Source organism: Lepidochelys kempii, chromosome 17, assembly GCF_965140265.1.
Source record: "Lepidochelys kempii isolate rLepKem1 chromosome 17, rLepKem1.hap2, whole genome shotgun sequence".
Taxonomy (NCBI): Eukaryota; Metazoa; Chordata; order Testudines; family Cheloniidae; genus Lepidochelys; species Lepidochelys kempii.
In genome coordinates this window covers 3,086,959-3,102,707 of record NC_133272.1, presented here as the reverse complement: position 1 = coordinate 3,102,707, position 15,749 = coordinate 3,086,959, and the positions used below count along the sequence as shown (strand labels likewise).

The window sequence follows — 15,749 nt, the reverse complement described above, 5'->3', positions numbered from 1 at the left end:
ACATTACATCCAGGTGTTGTTAAGCAAGGCAGTCTGCTTTGCTGCAAGAATGCACTTCTGTCCACTAAAGCCCACTAGAGAAGAATCCAGTTCCCACCTTACAAATAAAAAGAGGATTAAATACTTACAGTGAAGGCTTTTTCTCCTCCTTGTATTAAAAGGAAAACTGTCTCCTGCTAGCCTCTGACAACATGTGCAAGCCAGACTGAGAATTCAGGGCTTTAGTGCTTCCCTGAGAGGAAAACCACATTGCAATGAGACACAGAGAGCTGCTTGAGAAATGATTCACATACGGAACAAGCTGGCTTTACCAGCGCTTTGGCATTTAGCACACACGCATGTATGTGTGCACACACACACACTCTCTCTCTCTCAAGGGAAAGAGAAATATTATACTTCCATCATACCAGGAGGAATTCCTGCAGGCAAGCCATTTGTACCTGAATTCAGAGCTATGCAGGGCAGCAGTCCCCTTCAGAAAGCAGGGAAGGTTCCTTATTCCTTCAGCCCTCCGAGTAGAAGTGTACATTGGTAGATGGTATGACAAACCCCAGTCAAGTCTATATAATCTGATCAACTGAAATGCAGCATTTATATTGCAGAAAAGATAACGAGGCGGGCACGAAAAGGAGATATTTGCGGGGGCGGGGGTGGTCTTTGGAGGAAAATTACAGAAGCTGCACCCACAAGCCCTTATATTCCATACGGAGCATCTCCTCCCCAGTAGCCCCACTCAAGGGGCATTTCCCTCACCTCTACCACTGCATTGAAAAGGTGCAGAGTGGGGTTTTTACAATAAAACAGAGATTCAGTCATGATCTAATATGCGGGGTAGGGGAAGGAGAAATAGGAATCCAGCCCCAGAGCTCCCCATATTGTCAAGACCTGAGATCCCTGTGCTGATAGCACAGGGGAATGGAAAGAGTGCCTCGCCCCATCAGATCTCAGTGACCTGTCTGTGGCTCACCAAGCACAAACACCCATCAGCTCCTAGGCTAGAAGAAAGTGAATAAGGGGTAAGGGGCTGAGAAATGCCTGTGGGACTCCCCCTCAGCTTTCAGCCCTCTGGAGTGAGTGAGCTTTAGTGTGCAGAGAGAACACTAAGAGGGTGGTGAAACACTGGAATGCGTTACCTAGGGAGGTGGTAGAATCTCCTTCCTTAGAGGTTTTTAAGGTCAGGCTTGACAAAGCCCTGGCTGGGATGATTTAACTGGGAATTGGTCCTGCTTCGAGCAGGGGGTTGGACTAGATGACCTTCTGGGGTCCCTTCCAACCCTGATATTCTATGATTCTATGAGAAGGGGCAAGGAATCTTTACAGACAGGAATCAGGCAGAAATTAGAACCAAATGTGAATTTCAAACACTTCCAAGTTTGGGGCATATTCAGAGCTAGGGTGTTGGTTTGGCCTATTATAGAGGCAGGGCTATTTGCAAAATTCTTCTCTGGATCTGCATCCTAGGCCATTCAGACCAGGGTATTAGTTTGGGTCCATCTCTAGAATTAGGTTTGGGTTTCTTCCCATTGTGATGTGAACCCAGAATATAAGTGACAGTGATACAACAGCAGTCTCCTTAGAAAAGAAAGCTAGCGACGATTTATTTTAGCCAGCTGTTTACAATCAGATCCTAAATGTAGTGGTGGCCTATACATAGCTCTGCCCTCACTGAGTCCCTCCCGAAACCCTCATTCTAGGGGCTAAGATGCCCTGACACAGTCCCGAAGGAAGCCAATGAAATGCCACGTGTAAACTCTTCATCCAAAGGCTATTTCCAGGTCTTTGTTGTTCTCAAGCTGTGGGCCTTGGATCTTGGAGGCAGGGGCGGCTATGTCCAGGTCTCAAAGCTGCAGACCAAGGAAGATACGTCATTGTTTATTTACCGTATTCAGTCTGGTTTGTCAATCCCCGTGCTATCTGGGGACAGACTAGGTAACACAGACAATAGAACTTTTCCATCCTTACTTTTTTATGTGCTATGAGGCTTCTGAGACCTCTCCCAGTTGCAAGCTATAATCAGAAGGCAGTACCATCTGGCATTCATATTAACAAATTACTAGCAGATAGTTTCATATAAATGAACTCTGCTTCTTCTCTTGGGAGGCAAATCATATTATTTTTGGTGATAAATGTATGGACAACCACTCAGGTTTGTAATACGTAGGGACAGCCTGATAGCACTCAAATCTCCACTCCATGCTGACTTCGGGCGGCTTTCAGAACCAGGAAAGGCAAACTGCAAAATGGCAGAATCAAAAACCAATAGTAAGTGCCAGAGACACCAGGCCAACGTGTACCACCTGAAAAGTTCTCTGTTTGAAAATACACACATACATTTTTTCAACTGAAGTACATTATTGTCTCTTTGTCATTGCTGGTGAGTTCAGTGGGAAACCAGCCCCAGACTCTCTCTCTCTCACACACACAAAGAACTGCTATATTTGTCCTCAAAGGTATTTTTAGCTGTGACAGATATCACATGACCAAAACCCAATGTTGAAAATGCTCAGCATGAGTAGGAAAAAGCCACAACACTTGCTCACTAGAGTTTTGGTACATTGGATATAACAGAGTAACTGTTCCATACAATCCCCCCAAACCCAGCAAATCTACAGTATTTATTTATTAGTAGCCTTTTCTATGGCATTCATCACTATAATTATCTAAGCACCTCACCTACACTAAAGAATTTATCCTCACAAGGGAGGAAAATATCTCCATTTGACAACTGAGGAGCCAAGGCACAGATAGATTAAATGACTTGCACAAAGTCACACTGGAAGTTTGTGACAGGATTAGGGTAAAAAAACAGACATCCTGAGCCCCAGGCCAGAACATTAACCATCCTTCCTTTCACCCAGTAGCAGGGGCGTGAAGTGAGGATATGAAAGTAATTTAAAATTAAAACAAAGAATCGGCAAGATTCACATCTGAAATAGATCTGTCAACCAAATGTGCAAGTGCAGAAAGAGACAGAGCTGGCAAATTGTGCATGCGCACACATGCATCTATTGTCTCCCACCCACTTTATAACCATAATCTCCTAGAACACACATGCCATTGGGCACAATCTGATCACTTACACAGCAGGAGCAGAATTGCATCAGTGTGTTATGAACAGCATTATGATGAACAAACCCTGCCAGTCAGTGCATCATAACAACACAGCACCCCAGGAAACTAAATGTATGCTGAGGCATGCTCTTTTTCAACCACAATCTTGCTTAAGGCACAGTGTGATGGAAAGGATCAAAGGCTGAATTTGAGTTGTGAGGCTCATTTGGGAGGCAGGTGTTCATAAATAGGGATGTGGAAAAGAGGCTTATACAAGGAACAGAAGAGGGCGAAAGCACAACTTGAACCCAAAGATAGGCTCTTACAAACTGAACTTGTATTTGCAAAAGCCCTAGTTACAAAGAGACATTCCATAAACGAGGCTGTGATGTCAACATCAATGTGGTTTTCAAGGGAGTCTCTAATTCAGTTGTGAAGCATGGAACATTACTGTCTGCAGATATAAAACCTAGAGTTAATTACAAGGGAAAGTCACCAGGAAGAGTGGGTATTAGTTGGAGTCGGGCTGTGGCTTTGGGGCTATGTTCACCCTGCCCTTTTTCTCGCTGTGCAGCTCCGATACCAACTCCTCTTTATTTTTCTTTTCTCAGTTTCATTGCTGATGACAGGAAGGAAGTTCAAGGCACTAGCAGCCTATGTGCAGAATGAATCATGGGGCAACAATCAACTTCCATTTTGCTGAAAACACCCTGCTGCTTGGTTAACAAGATGATGCTAATCAAAAGAGTGGATGTAAAGAGTGAACTCCAAGGGCAGTTGCCTGTAAGGGTGCAGCCAGTGCAAGACGCCTGTGTGTGCAGACTTGAAGAACTCAAGAATTTCCTGTGTTTATTAGGGGAACATTACACAGGTCCAGGTTCCCACTCAGATATCCTGTGAGCTCAGCCTATGGCACAGCCAGTAGCTTCCACTTACAACTGCTGGAGAGAACACTCTCTGCTAGAAGAGGGCAGGATTGTTAGAAATCTCACATAGGAGTGACAGGGAAGACTATGGGAGGCAGATAACCAGCCAGTTTCCTTTGTTCTGCATTGTTGAGATTTCAGAAAAGTAAAGAACAATATTGAAGCATCAAAGAACAGAGAAAAACCAGGACATGTCAACTAAGAGAATGAATTTGTTTTCAAAAGTATAAGGGTCTGTAAGCGACTCCAGCAGTTTTCAGGACCCCTCTCTGATTCCCAAGCAGAATGTTAACGGGTAACAAATGCATCTACTTACAAGAACAGAGAATCATTTAAGATTCCAAATGAGTAAGGGACTATACGGAGAAGGAAAAACCCCACCAGTAAAGAAGCACTTAAAAAAAAACTCTCTGAAGATTACGTTTGCCCAGCTCTGCATTGCACCCCGGCTCATGTGACTCTGCGCTTGCTTAGCTACTATTGGTGGCACCTAAGGAACACAGCTCCCTGTCCTCCCACTGACTCACTGTGGCAGGTGCAGCTCATTAATCCATCAAAAGGAGCTGGGGAATATCCCCTCTGGAGAGAGATACCTAGGGCCTGGGGCTGAGCTGATCTTTCATAAGAACAGTCACACCAAAGGAGAAGGCTTGGGTGGAGTTTGTTGCATTACCTTGTTAAGAGAGCCAGATGTCAGGAAGGGGGAACGTTTTGAACCTACACAGCGAGTGAAGTGTTGATCATTTTCAAGCAGGGTGGGAATACCACCTTTTCACAAATACACATAAGGACGCAACTCCATCTTTTAGTTTAGGTGATTCAGCTGTCACTCTCAGTTAATTCACCAGGACTTCCCAATGCAATGTCAGACTTGTGTACTGTTGGGGGGCAGAAATAATTCCTTACTGCACATATTAAACAACATAGCATATGAAAACTCTTCAGTTACTAGACCAGCTCTGACTCCCAAAAGCTGTTTGAAATGTTAATAGCAATAACATTGCAACTAGGGCTCTCAATTAAACACAATTAATTTTTTTGAGTTAACTGCGATTACAAAAATTAATCATACTGTTGAACTATAGAACAACAATTGAAATTTATTAAATATTTTTGGAATTTTTTCTACATTTTCAAATACTGATTTCTATTAAAACACAGAATGCAAAGTGCACAGTGCTCACTTTATATTATTTTTTATTACAAATATTTGCACTATAAAAATGACAAAGAAATAGTATTTTTCAATTCACCTCATACAAATACTGTAGTGCAATCTCTATCTTGAAAGTGTAACTTACAAATGTAGAATTATTTTTGTTACATAACTGCACTCAAAAACAAAACAAACGATGTAAAACTTTAGAGCCTACTCAGTCCTACTTCTTTTTCAGCCAATCGCTAAAACAAGTTTGTTTACGTTTACGGGACATACTGCCGCCTGCTTCTTATTCACAATGTCACCTGAAAGTGAGAATAGGCGTTCCTATGGCACTTTTGTATCTGGCATTGCAAGGTAATTACATGCCAGATATGCTAAACATTCGTATCCATCTTCATGCTTCAGCCACCATTGCGGAGGACATGCTTCCATGCTGATGATGTTCGTTAAAAAAAAAAAAAAATTAATTAAATTTGTGACTGAACTTCTTGGGACAGAATTGTATGTGCTCTGCTCTGTTTTACCTGCATTCCACCATATAGTTCATGTTATAGCAGTCTCAGATGATGACCCAGCACGTTTGATTTACAAACACTGCCACTGCAGATTTGACAAAATGCAAAGAAGGTACCAATGTGAGATTTCTAAAAATAGCTACAGCATTCGACCCAAGGTTTAAGAATCTGAAGTGCTGTCCAAAATCTGAGAGGGACGAAGTGTGGAGCAGCTTTCAGAAGTCTTAAAACAGCAACACTCCGATGCAGAAACTACAGAACCAGAACCACCCAAAAAAATAAAAAATGAAAAAAAAAATCAACCTTCTGCTGGTGGCATCTGACTCAGATGATGAAAACGAACATGCGTCAGTCCGCTCTGCTCTGGATTGTTATTGAGCAGTCCCCGTCATCAGCATGGATGCATATCCTCTGGAATGGTGGTTGAAGCATGAAGGGAAATATGAATCTTTAGCACATCTGGCACATAAATATCTTGTGACGCCAATTACAACAGTGCCATGCGAACACCTATTCTCACTTTCAGGTGACAGTGTAAACAAGAAGTGGGGTCTCCTGCAAACGCAACCAAACTTGTTTGTCTGAGTGATTGGCTGAAGTAGGACTGAGTGGACTTGTAGGGTCTAAAGTTTTATATTGTTTTATTTTTGAATGCAGTTATTTTTTTGTATGCAATTTGACATTTGTAAGTTCAACTTTCATGATAAAGAGATTGCACTACAGTACTTGTATTAGGTGAGTTGAAATACTCGATTTCTTTTGTTTTTTACAGTGCAAATATTTGTATTCAAAAATAAATAGAAAGTGAGCACTGTACACTTTGTATTCTATGTTGTAGTTGAAATCAATATATTCAAAATGTAGAAAACATCAAAAAATAGTTAAATAAATGGTATTATTATTGTTTACCAGTACAATATTTTTAATCGTGTAATTAATATTTTTAATTCCTTGACAGCTCTAATTGCAATAACAACATGTTGCAAGCACTACTTTGAACCAAGGTGTTTTCAAAGCCCTTTAATATATTTTCCTTTACAGTTTCAGCAGAAGAGTAACTTACCCCAGAGTCAGCAGTTTATGTGCTTTCAGCGTCTGCTGCAGAGAGGACAGCCAGAAGACTATACCCTGAAACTGGTTTCTACTTGGTGTAAATTGGTATTAGATCAGTTTCCAGATGGTGCACTGTTGGCAGCATTCCACTCTCTGGCTGCACCATCAATCACAATCACTTACACCTTCCAGTAGCAGATAGAGAAAAGAGACTACGGAGAGGCTCATAGAAGGGCTAAGGAACATCTGCTGGAATTTTCTGAAGCCACAGGAATTCCAGTTGCAAAATTATGCAATTGGGATGATGGGGGGGGGGGGGGACTGGGATGTGCCAATGTCACTGCCTGTGCCCTAAAGTTTAGGGAGTAGAAACTGATCTGCACTTACTTCTGCCCAAAAGAAAAGTGCAGGCAGTGGCCTGTGTACTCAAGAATCTGACTGAGGACTAACATGGCTGGTTCCTAAATCTTTGATCGCTATGGAAATTACAGCATGAGAAACCACAATATATATATATATATTGTACCAAAACCAGCATCATAATTACAAAGAAAACAAAGGCTTAGACAATGAAATGAAGCATTCTTCCTGTTTTAAACTGTGCTAATTGATACAAGGTTCTCTCAGCAGCAATGGATATATCACTGACAAAAATATGGGTCAGAAAAGCTGAAGGTGGTGACATGCTTCAGTAATGTGAGTGTGACATAAGTGAGGGGTAGAAAAAGCCCGTTAAAACCCCTCGCTGGAGTAAGGGTAGCTTTACTAAAAAGAAAAGGAGTACTTGTGGCACCTTAGAGACTAACCAATTTATTTGAGCATAAGCTTTCATCGGATGCATCCGATGAAGTGAGCTGTAGCTCACGAAAGCTTATGCTCAAATAAATTGGTTAGTCTCTAAGGTGCCACAAGTACTCCTTTTCTTTTTGCGAATACAGACTAACACAGCTGTTACTCTGAAACTGGTAGCTTTACTGTTGTTTTCCCTTCCATTCAAAAGGGCAAGACATTTACAAGTGAAATGAATGTCCAGCTATGACTTAGTGCTCCCCAGTGGGGGCTGTGCACCCTCAGGACAAGTCATGAGCGGTGAAGAAAGTGCCGTTGTATTCTTATGAAAAATAATAACAACTAATGCCCAATGTAGCAAGTGGAGAGTGAACTAGAGGCTTGGGGGGTCTCCATTTTTTATCTGAACACTTTCACTGCTACTTTCCCATTGTATATGTTTTGAGGCCATCATCCCATTAACAATCCATTGAGAGTGACCCTGTTCAAGCAGCTTAGTAAGTGCCCTCTACCTGGCTGTAACTGGACTATTCAGGCAGCCCAGCAGGTACATTCCCCAGCTGCTCCTCCTTGATTGAAGTGCTGAAAAAGATGGCATGGGATCAGGTGCATGTTCCCCCAGAGCTAATATAATAGGAACTAAGAAGATGGTCATTTGACATTGTGAGGTGCTTCCCCAGAACCACCACATTACTACATTTTTGCTGCATGCCACCAACTCTCAGAGCAGGAAAAGGAATTTAGGATTGGCCAGGATGTGTGTCTGAGGCTGCTTTGAAATAGAATATACTGAATTCAATGGGCTGGTGCAGGGTATCTCTAGGCTTAGAGCTTTATGGTGCATTTCAGGATGATATACATAAAAACAGCTGAGTTGTCACCTCTGTTTTTGAGGGGCTTCCAGTGGAACTGCTGACAGCCCTAGAACAGCTGCAGCATTGCAGGACACAGCTCCTATACAAGATGCATGCCCGGGGGCCCAGCAGCAACAAGAATCAGGACAAACTGATAAAGAAAAATGATGAAGCACATATACTTCAAATCCCAGGAGATTAATGGGTTCTCTAATGTAAGGCAGGGTTTCTGAGTGCAGCTAGCTATGAAGTTTGATTATGGACATCATAAAATACTAGTGCTTCCTTCTTACCCTCAGTCCAGGATCTCAAAGTGCTTTACAGACATCAAACAAGTTACTGATATAGGCTAGCAATATCCAGTTTAGAGACGGGGCAAGTGAGGAACATAGAAGTTAGTGGTCCAATTTTCAGAGGTACCAAGTTCCTGCAGTGCCAGTTGACTTCAGCTAGATGTACATATGCTTAACATCTCTGAAAATCAGACTCAAGTTGTTTTAAGTTAAGCACTCAAAATCAGAGGCTACTTTTCATAGATTCCTAGATTGCAAGGCCAGAATGGACCACTGTGATCATGTAGCCCGACCTCTTCTACAACACGGGCCAGAGAACTTCCTAGAGCAGATCTTTTAGAAAAACATCCAGTCTCCAGTCTTGATTTAAAAATTGTCTGTGATGGAGAATTCACCATGATCCTTAGTAACTTGTTCCAAATAGTTAATTACTCTCACTGTTAAAAATTTACAGTATGCTTTATTTCCAGTCTGAATTTGTCTAGCTTCAATTTCCAGCCACTGAATCATTTTATGCTTTTCTTCCTAGATTGAAGAGCCCACTATTAAATATTTCTTCCCCATGTAGGAATTTATAGACTGATCAAGTCACCCTTTAACCTTCTCTTTGTTGAGGCAGGCTTTCTAATCATTTAATCATTCTTGTGGCTTTTTTCTGATTTTCAAATTTTTCAATATTTGAAGTCTTTTGAACATGTTGACTTTACGGACTTGACCAAATCCAGAGAGTCAGTGGGAAGGTCTGGATTAGAGTTGAGCAGTTCCTCACTCCCAAATAGGTGATCATTCCTAAAGGCTGCCACTCAAAATTAGCCACTTAACAAGACAATTTTCTAGGCCTAAATCTTCTCAGAACTAACTGTAACTTATTATAAAATATTAAGAAATATGCATTGATGGAATGCAAGGAAATTCCATTCTGAGATTCTGGCTCTGCTTTCATGATTTATATACAGTAAAGATTAAATCTTTGTATTACATGGTTGCTAATCATAGAAATTACATAGCTGCAAACCCCCAATTCACAGATATTTAACACACAATAATCATCTTACTGCAGCTAAAATCAATTGGGACATTTCTAAATTCAGCAGAAGAGGTGTCCAGTTGGCATATGCCTCAGGTTTTAATTGCCCCTGAAGCAACTAGGAGCAAATACCTCCACTTCCAGGATTCATGGGTCACCAGCATGAACTTCTCCTTAAAACAAATGGCTGGTCTATTCTTCACAGATGCACACAATACTATCAGCTGTCATCAAACACAAGACCCAGAAATTGAAAGCAAATTACTACACAAGGTCCAGGGCTCATCGTCATGTTTTCTTCTAAAGCACAGTTACCATGAACATCAGCCTGATTTACAAACAGAAATACCACTCAGACCCTTCAAAATCTGAAGGCAACAGACACAATGAGCAGAGAAGCAAGAAAGTAGCTAGAATGAAGTCCTAGCAACCTACATATGGCATAAACCTTTTGACTCCCTGGGGAACAAAAGATGTTGCACGTAGGTGGGCTCACTCTGATAATGAACAAAATAACAATCTCCTTGCATTTCTTTAGCTCCTTGAATCCTAAAGGAACCCAAAGCATTTTACAAGCGATAAATCGGGTACTTGCATCCGCCTACGGATACAACTAGCTCTGGACCAGCAATATTATACAGTAGCATTTAAGAGGGGAAAATTGGGGTACATCTAGTTTTGTAAAATGTAATTCATATAAATGGAACATGTCCAGGACACTGGGGCTAGTTCCCTGTTAACACGTATCATTACATTCACACATCCTCTCTCCTAGTCTCTGTCCAAGCCCTGAAGAATCACAGTTTATAGAACTGGGACTGATCTATTGGGACTAGAGCAAGCACTCTCAGCTCTTGAAGTTCCCTGAAAAGCAAGTGACTAATTCAAGTCTCCAGCAAAGATTCAAATAAGAAAGCAATGATGCAAGATCGTCAGAACATAAAGTTAGAGGAAGATATATTCAACCAAGTTTGGGGACAGTCTGCCAGTCAGAAAAAGTTGAACAAAAGCTTAACAGGTTTCAGAGTAGCAGCCGTGTTAGTCTGTAGCCGCAAAAAGAAAAGGAGGACTTGTGGCACCTTAGAGACTTATGCTCAAATATATGTTAGTCTCTAAGGTGCCACAAGTCCTCCTTTTCTAAAAGCTGAACAAAATCCCGCAAGAGCCAAAATGGTATCAGAACGGAAGAAATGTGCACTGAGTATGCACAGGCATGCCAAGTGAAGAAAGCTGAACAGCGGCCATTGTAGAACTGATCAATGAAATTGTTTTTAATTGTTCACTTTATTAATATAACGTCATAAGTAAAGTTTTATGAAGGAAACTACAGTCAGTCATAAAACCAGGTACCCCAATAACTGGCTAATTGCTGCTCAAATCACTGAAACTTGCACTGCTTCAACACTGTAACTTCTGTTCACTGTTTGCCATTCCTTACACTTGTCCATATTGTAACTCAAACTCCATTTTAACTTGTCCCAAACTCCATTTTGTAAACCCTGCTGCAACCTTCATTTTTGCAAAACCCTGCTGTAATCTTATTAGTGTAGTTTAGATGTGTGAATGAGGTATGTATGGATGATGGAATCAACCTCCAGCCCCACCCGTCCTGATGAAATAAAGTGTAAACACCAACTGCTGAAGATGCAGACAACAACCCTGGCAAAGCAAGAAGATTCCACCCTCAAAAGAAAAGAACAAAAGTACAAGTGAAGAAACATCAAAGCCAGGTCCCAGGCTGAAAGTCATGTCTGTAATTGAAGGGTGATCAATCACACCAAACCCAGAGGCAACGTGACACAGCAAGACCTATAGACTCTGGATTCAAACTAAAGCCTACAAAAAGGATGGGTGAGATGGAAGAATTTGAAGAGTAACATTCTGTTGCCAACATGGAAGGGCATCGGTGCGCGCCCAACAGAGACCCAGCTCTTCCTTATGCCCAGCTTTCCTGGCCAGTTAGCCGCCACAAGCTACAAACCCAAGTGACATTCGGGGTGTGGGTGTGTGTGTGTGCACACAGGTATTAGATATTAGTTATTGGTCTTAAATCAAATTGTGTTATTATAATAAACGTGACATCTTGTCTTGTCCCCTGAAACGATCCTGTGTAGTTTTGTCTGCATAACACCATGCAAGATCAACGGTGTAAAAAGGCAGGTGGAAAGAGCAGCAAGAACAGCTAGGGGGAAGGGGCTGCGAGGGACAGCAGGGCAAGGCACCAAGCTCACTGTGCAGAGCGGCTGGAGGAGCAGAGCAAGAAGGTTAGAGAAGTGCAAAAGGTACAGCATGGGTGCACAGAAAAGTGGGAAGCCATGTAGCAAGCAGTCCAGTGATAAAATTCCTTAGCACTCAGAGGGTTTTCCTCCTCCAAGCCCTGTAAATGTTAACTCTGGACATCCTGTGAGGTAGGGGAATCAGTGTTTTCATTCCCATTTTTACCAGTGAGGAAACAAAGAAATTAAATCAGCTTTGGCAACTCTGCTCTCTCATTTGCCTAGGCAACTCCAGTGTCACTCTTTTTCATCCATCATCAGAGCAGATGGGTGCCTAGGCTAGTAACTTAAAAATGACTTTATCAGTGGAAGGTAATTATCGCTTAGGAATTCCTAGTTCCCAGCCCATGCTCAGTCCACTGATTAGTTCAAACAGCTCTCAGGAAATGCAGAGAGGAAGAGACAAATGAAGAGTTAAACATGTTTAACCAAAGAGCTAGACATCTCCATAGAAAGAAGAATTATTTCTTCCTCAAATTAAATAGAAAACTTAGCCAATGTTCTAACTATTAAGGAGATAGAGAACCTTAGGTTCTGGTCCAGAGCCTATTGAAGGCAATGGGAGTCTTTCCTTTGTCTTCAGTGGGCTTTGGATCAGGCCCTTCCTGTCCAGCTCTCTAGCTGAAATCTGGCCCATGTGGATAGTGACTGAAAGACGTTACAGCCTGGTGGCTGTTTGGTGACCAAGGTTCAATGAGTCGGTGAGTCTAAGCTTGCTCGTATTATCCATCTCACAACTAGAGTAACACCATTTCCCTTGTTAACATTCCTGGAGACAGGCCAAGCACTGAATCAGTCAAAGAGACTGACGTTGTCCCACCCTCTACTAGATCACTCCTGACACGGTTGGAGCACACTGGGGAGGGGGTAGCAGATGGGGAAAAGTTGCTCCACTACTGCCCATTAAGTCCCTTTTCTGTGGGCCAATGCCATCAGTCTCTAGGGCTGTCAATCCCACTCCTTTCACCAGCAACAAGATTCCCTTCCATAAAGATTTAAAATATATAGTGTTTTCCTTTCTGACATTTGTGACCTCTGCCCAACTGTGAATCCAACAGGCTCTGAGCATTAAACTGTAATAACTCAGGGAGCTGGGCAACCTACCAGCAAGATGCTCCGTTACAGCAGTTACCATGGTGACCATTAGAGTTAATGGATATTTAAAGGTAACTCACTCCATCACATCAGTTAGACACTGGGAAGCTTTTGGATGATGGATTCACAGAAGGCTTCGAACCAGAGGGCCCGATTTATTTCTGGAGCACTGGAGTCTATGGAGATGTACCGGCTTACAGCATCATTGAGTTGGACCCAGAATTCCCATTCTATCCAAATCCAAAAGGGAAGAGCAGCTCACCAAATGAGCTATTTCAAGTGAACACACTCAGAGAAATATTGTTTTGGTTCTGAAGGCCTCAGTGCAATAGCTGCAGTTTAGTCATTGGAGAATAACACACTGCCAAAAATATAATAAAGACTAAGAGGCCTTTAAATAGTTATAGATTTTGACCCATGCACAAGCAAGAGGAACCTGCAGATTTGGATACCTGACCACATTTTTGTGAAGTATGTTTGAGTTACTGAAAGGGCAATATTTCACTTGGGATATTACAAGATTGAGATACGAAAGGTTTTAGCTTGTGATCAGACACTGTATGGGTGCCACCAAATAAATCATTCCACAGTGTGCTGCTGTTTATCCTTCCTTGGTGTTGGGCTGCCAGGGACGGCCCTGCCCTCTGAACCTCACTTTAAGGGGGTTCCTCTCATCAAAGTGGATTCTGCACGAGATGGAATTCAGATGGAGGCACTTGATGTGCTTTTCCCCTTGCACTGGTGCTTTCCATCCACTCCAACTGCATGGGGTCCAGGAACAGTGAAGGGGAAGGTGTCCTGCAGGCGACAGCTCTCACCATTACAGCAAGCTGAGGGTAAATCTAACTACAAAGGGTCCCATCTGTGTGCAAGTCTAGTGGGTATGGGTATGGCCCAAGGGAAATGGTGCCCTATTGTGTGCTATAGGGTAGGTTGTGGTGAGTAGACCCGTACCTGCAGGTATCTGCAGCTGAGTTAAATCCATCTTTTTTCCATGAATTGGAGATAGAAATGTAACACACTGTTGTTTTTAATCCATTGTGTTCCATATGGATTCCATGGGTGTTCCACACAGAGGGATTGCAGGACTGGGCCCCTGGTCCTTAATATCAGGAGCATCTCAGCAGCTTGACAAAGCCTGAATGTCATTTACCAAACTGAGGATTCCTTTGCCTTTTCACTGCATCTCCCCCCACAGCACTTGCCCTCCTACATTGACTTCTTTCTGGACTAAGCCAGGTTTCTTGGAAGAGAACCCAGGCTCCTATAACAAAAGCTTACTTCCCTGGGAGGGGACATCAAAAAACTCGATACACATCGTTTTAGCACATGAGTTACGAGATGTTACGTACTTTTAAAATTGTTAATCACTGGGCGAAAACACAATTATCTCTGATATCAGGGTGAAGGGATAGAGAAAGGGGTGGACCAAATGAAAAGCACAGATACCCTGCACAGTAGAGGGTCTCATTCTTCAAAGGACTTAAAAATACAAAATACTTACAATACATTAGACACAGAGAGAGAAAACAGGAAGACTCAGACGAATATCCCCCAAACCCAAGTCTCATGCCTCCTGCCAAATTGCAAAACGCAGTCACATGGAACAGGCCTACCTGGTCCTAAGAGAAAGCTTTGGAAAAAATGTAAACAGTCTGTCTTATGCTAACCGGAGTCAGGAGCTTAGTGCACCAGACTGTCTTTTCAGCCTTAACTCTCAAATCCCTGCCCTCGTGGGCTACAGCCCACGTCTTTATGGTTATGTTGGTGGTTCAGCAGAATAATGACAACTGTTATCAGCTTGGAAAGCCCTGTCAGTTCAGTAGAGAAGTAATCCCCTCCTCAGCCTACTTTGAGCTTTGGTTTGCATTTTATGAACAAATTGAGTGAGGTTCAGAAGATGAAGCAACTTCTGCTTTCACTTGCTGAATTCAGAGAGCGGGCAGATTTCACTAGATATTGTACTCTTGAGCTTTCCATCCAAGGATCTGAAACCGCTCTACAAACAGTAAACAAATTTAGTTAAAGTATCATCATCACCACATTATAGATGGCTGAACAGCGAGGTAAAGTAACTCCCCTAATGTCAGTGAGTAAGACTTGGGAACAGAACCCAAGAGTCCTGGCTCCCAATTTCCTGCTCTATCCATTGAACCTATTTATTATGAATGCAGCAAAAAAATTTAAAGGTGGAAAAGGCCCCGAGTCAACAGTAGAAAAGAAGGGAATGGATTCCCAACTGCAAAACAAGCCATAACCTCAACCAGAATATGGCTTGACACCACCTGCTTTGCAAACTGCCCTAAAACCTATGACCAGTGTTTTTTATTTGCAAAGGCACTTCCCGCTTCCAAAGGAGGGTAGAAGTCCCAGCTGGGATCATACTCTAAAACAGTGTTTCTCCACCTTTTAGATACCAAGGACTGGCTTGTTGAGTTCCTAAACTGTGTCAGGGAGATTTCAGGGACTGGCACAGATCCTCGGACCAGTCATTCAGAAACACTGCTCTAAACCACATCAGTGCAACAGCTTCAGCCCTCTCTGCAGGCATTCAGAGCACCCATAGTCACAGTGAATGACATGTGGGGAAGCAGCTTCTCAGCAACCAGCCTACCTAGCTTCTTATAGTCAGTGTTGCCAGCTCTTGGGATTTTATCATGAGTACTGTGATATTCAGTGTTTTATTTAAAGCCCCAGCCCCTGGAGTC

General features: G+C 42.4%; 1 protein-coding gene across 8 annotated transcripts in view; it reads right to left on the bottom strand.

Annotated features, from left to right (window-relative positions):
- The window catches only part of SPECC1 (sperm antigen with calponin homology and coiled-coil domains 1), a 171,952-nt gene that overhangs the window by 152,395 nt on the left and 3,808 nt on the right, over positions 1-15,749 (bottom strand). The window contains exon 1 of one of the 8 annotated variants that reach the window (XM_073315158.1): positions 441-462. The exons of 6 other annotated variants lie outside the window; for them this stretch is intronic. The gene's annotated coding sequence lies outside the window, so the exon portion shown is untranslated. Of the gene's footprint in view, positions 1-128; positions 230-440; positions 463-15,749 lie in introns of those variants that run through there. One more of the 8 variants, XM_073315157.1, reaches the window with a different exon arrangement.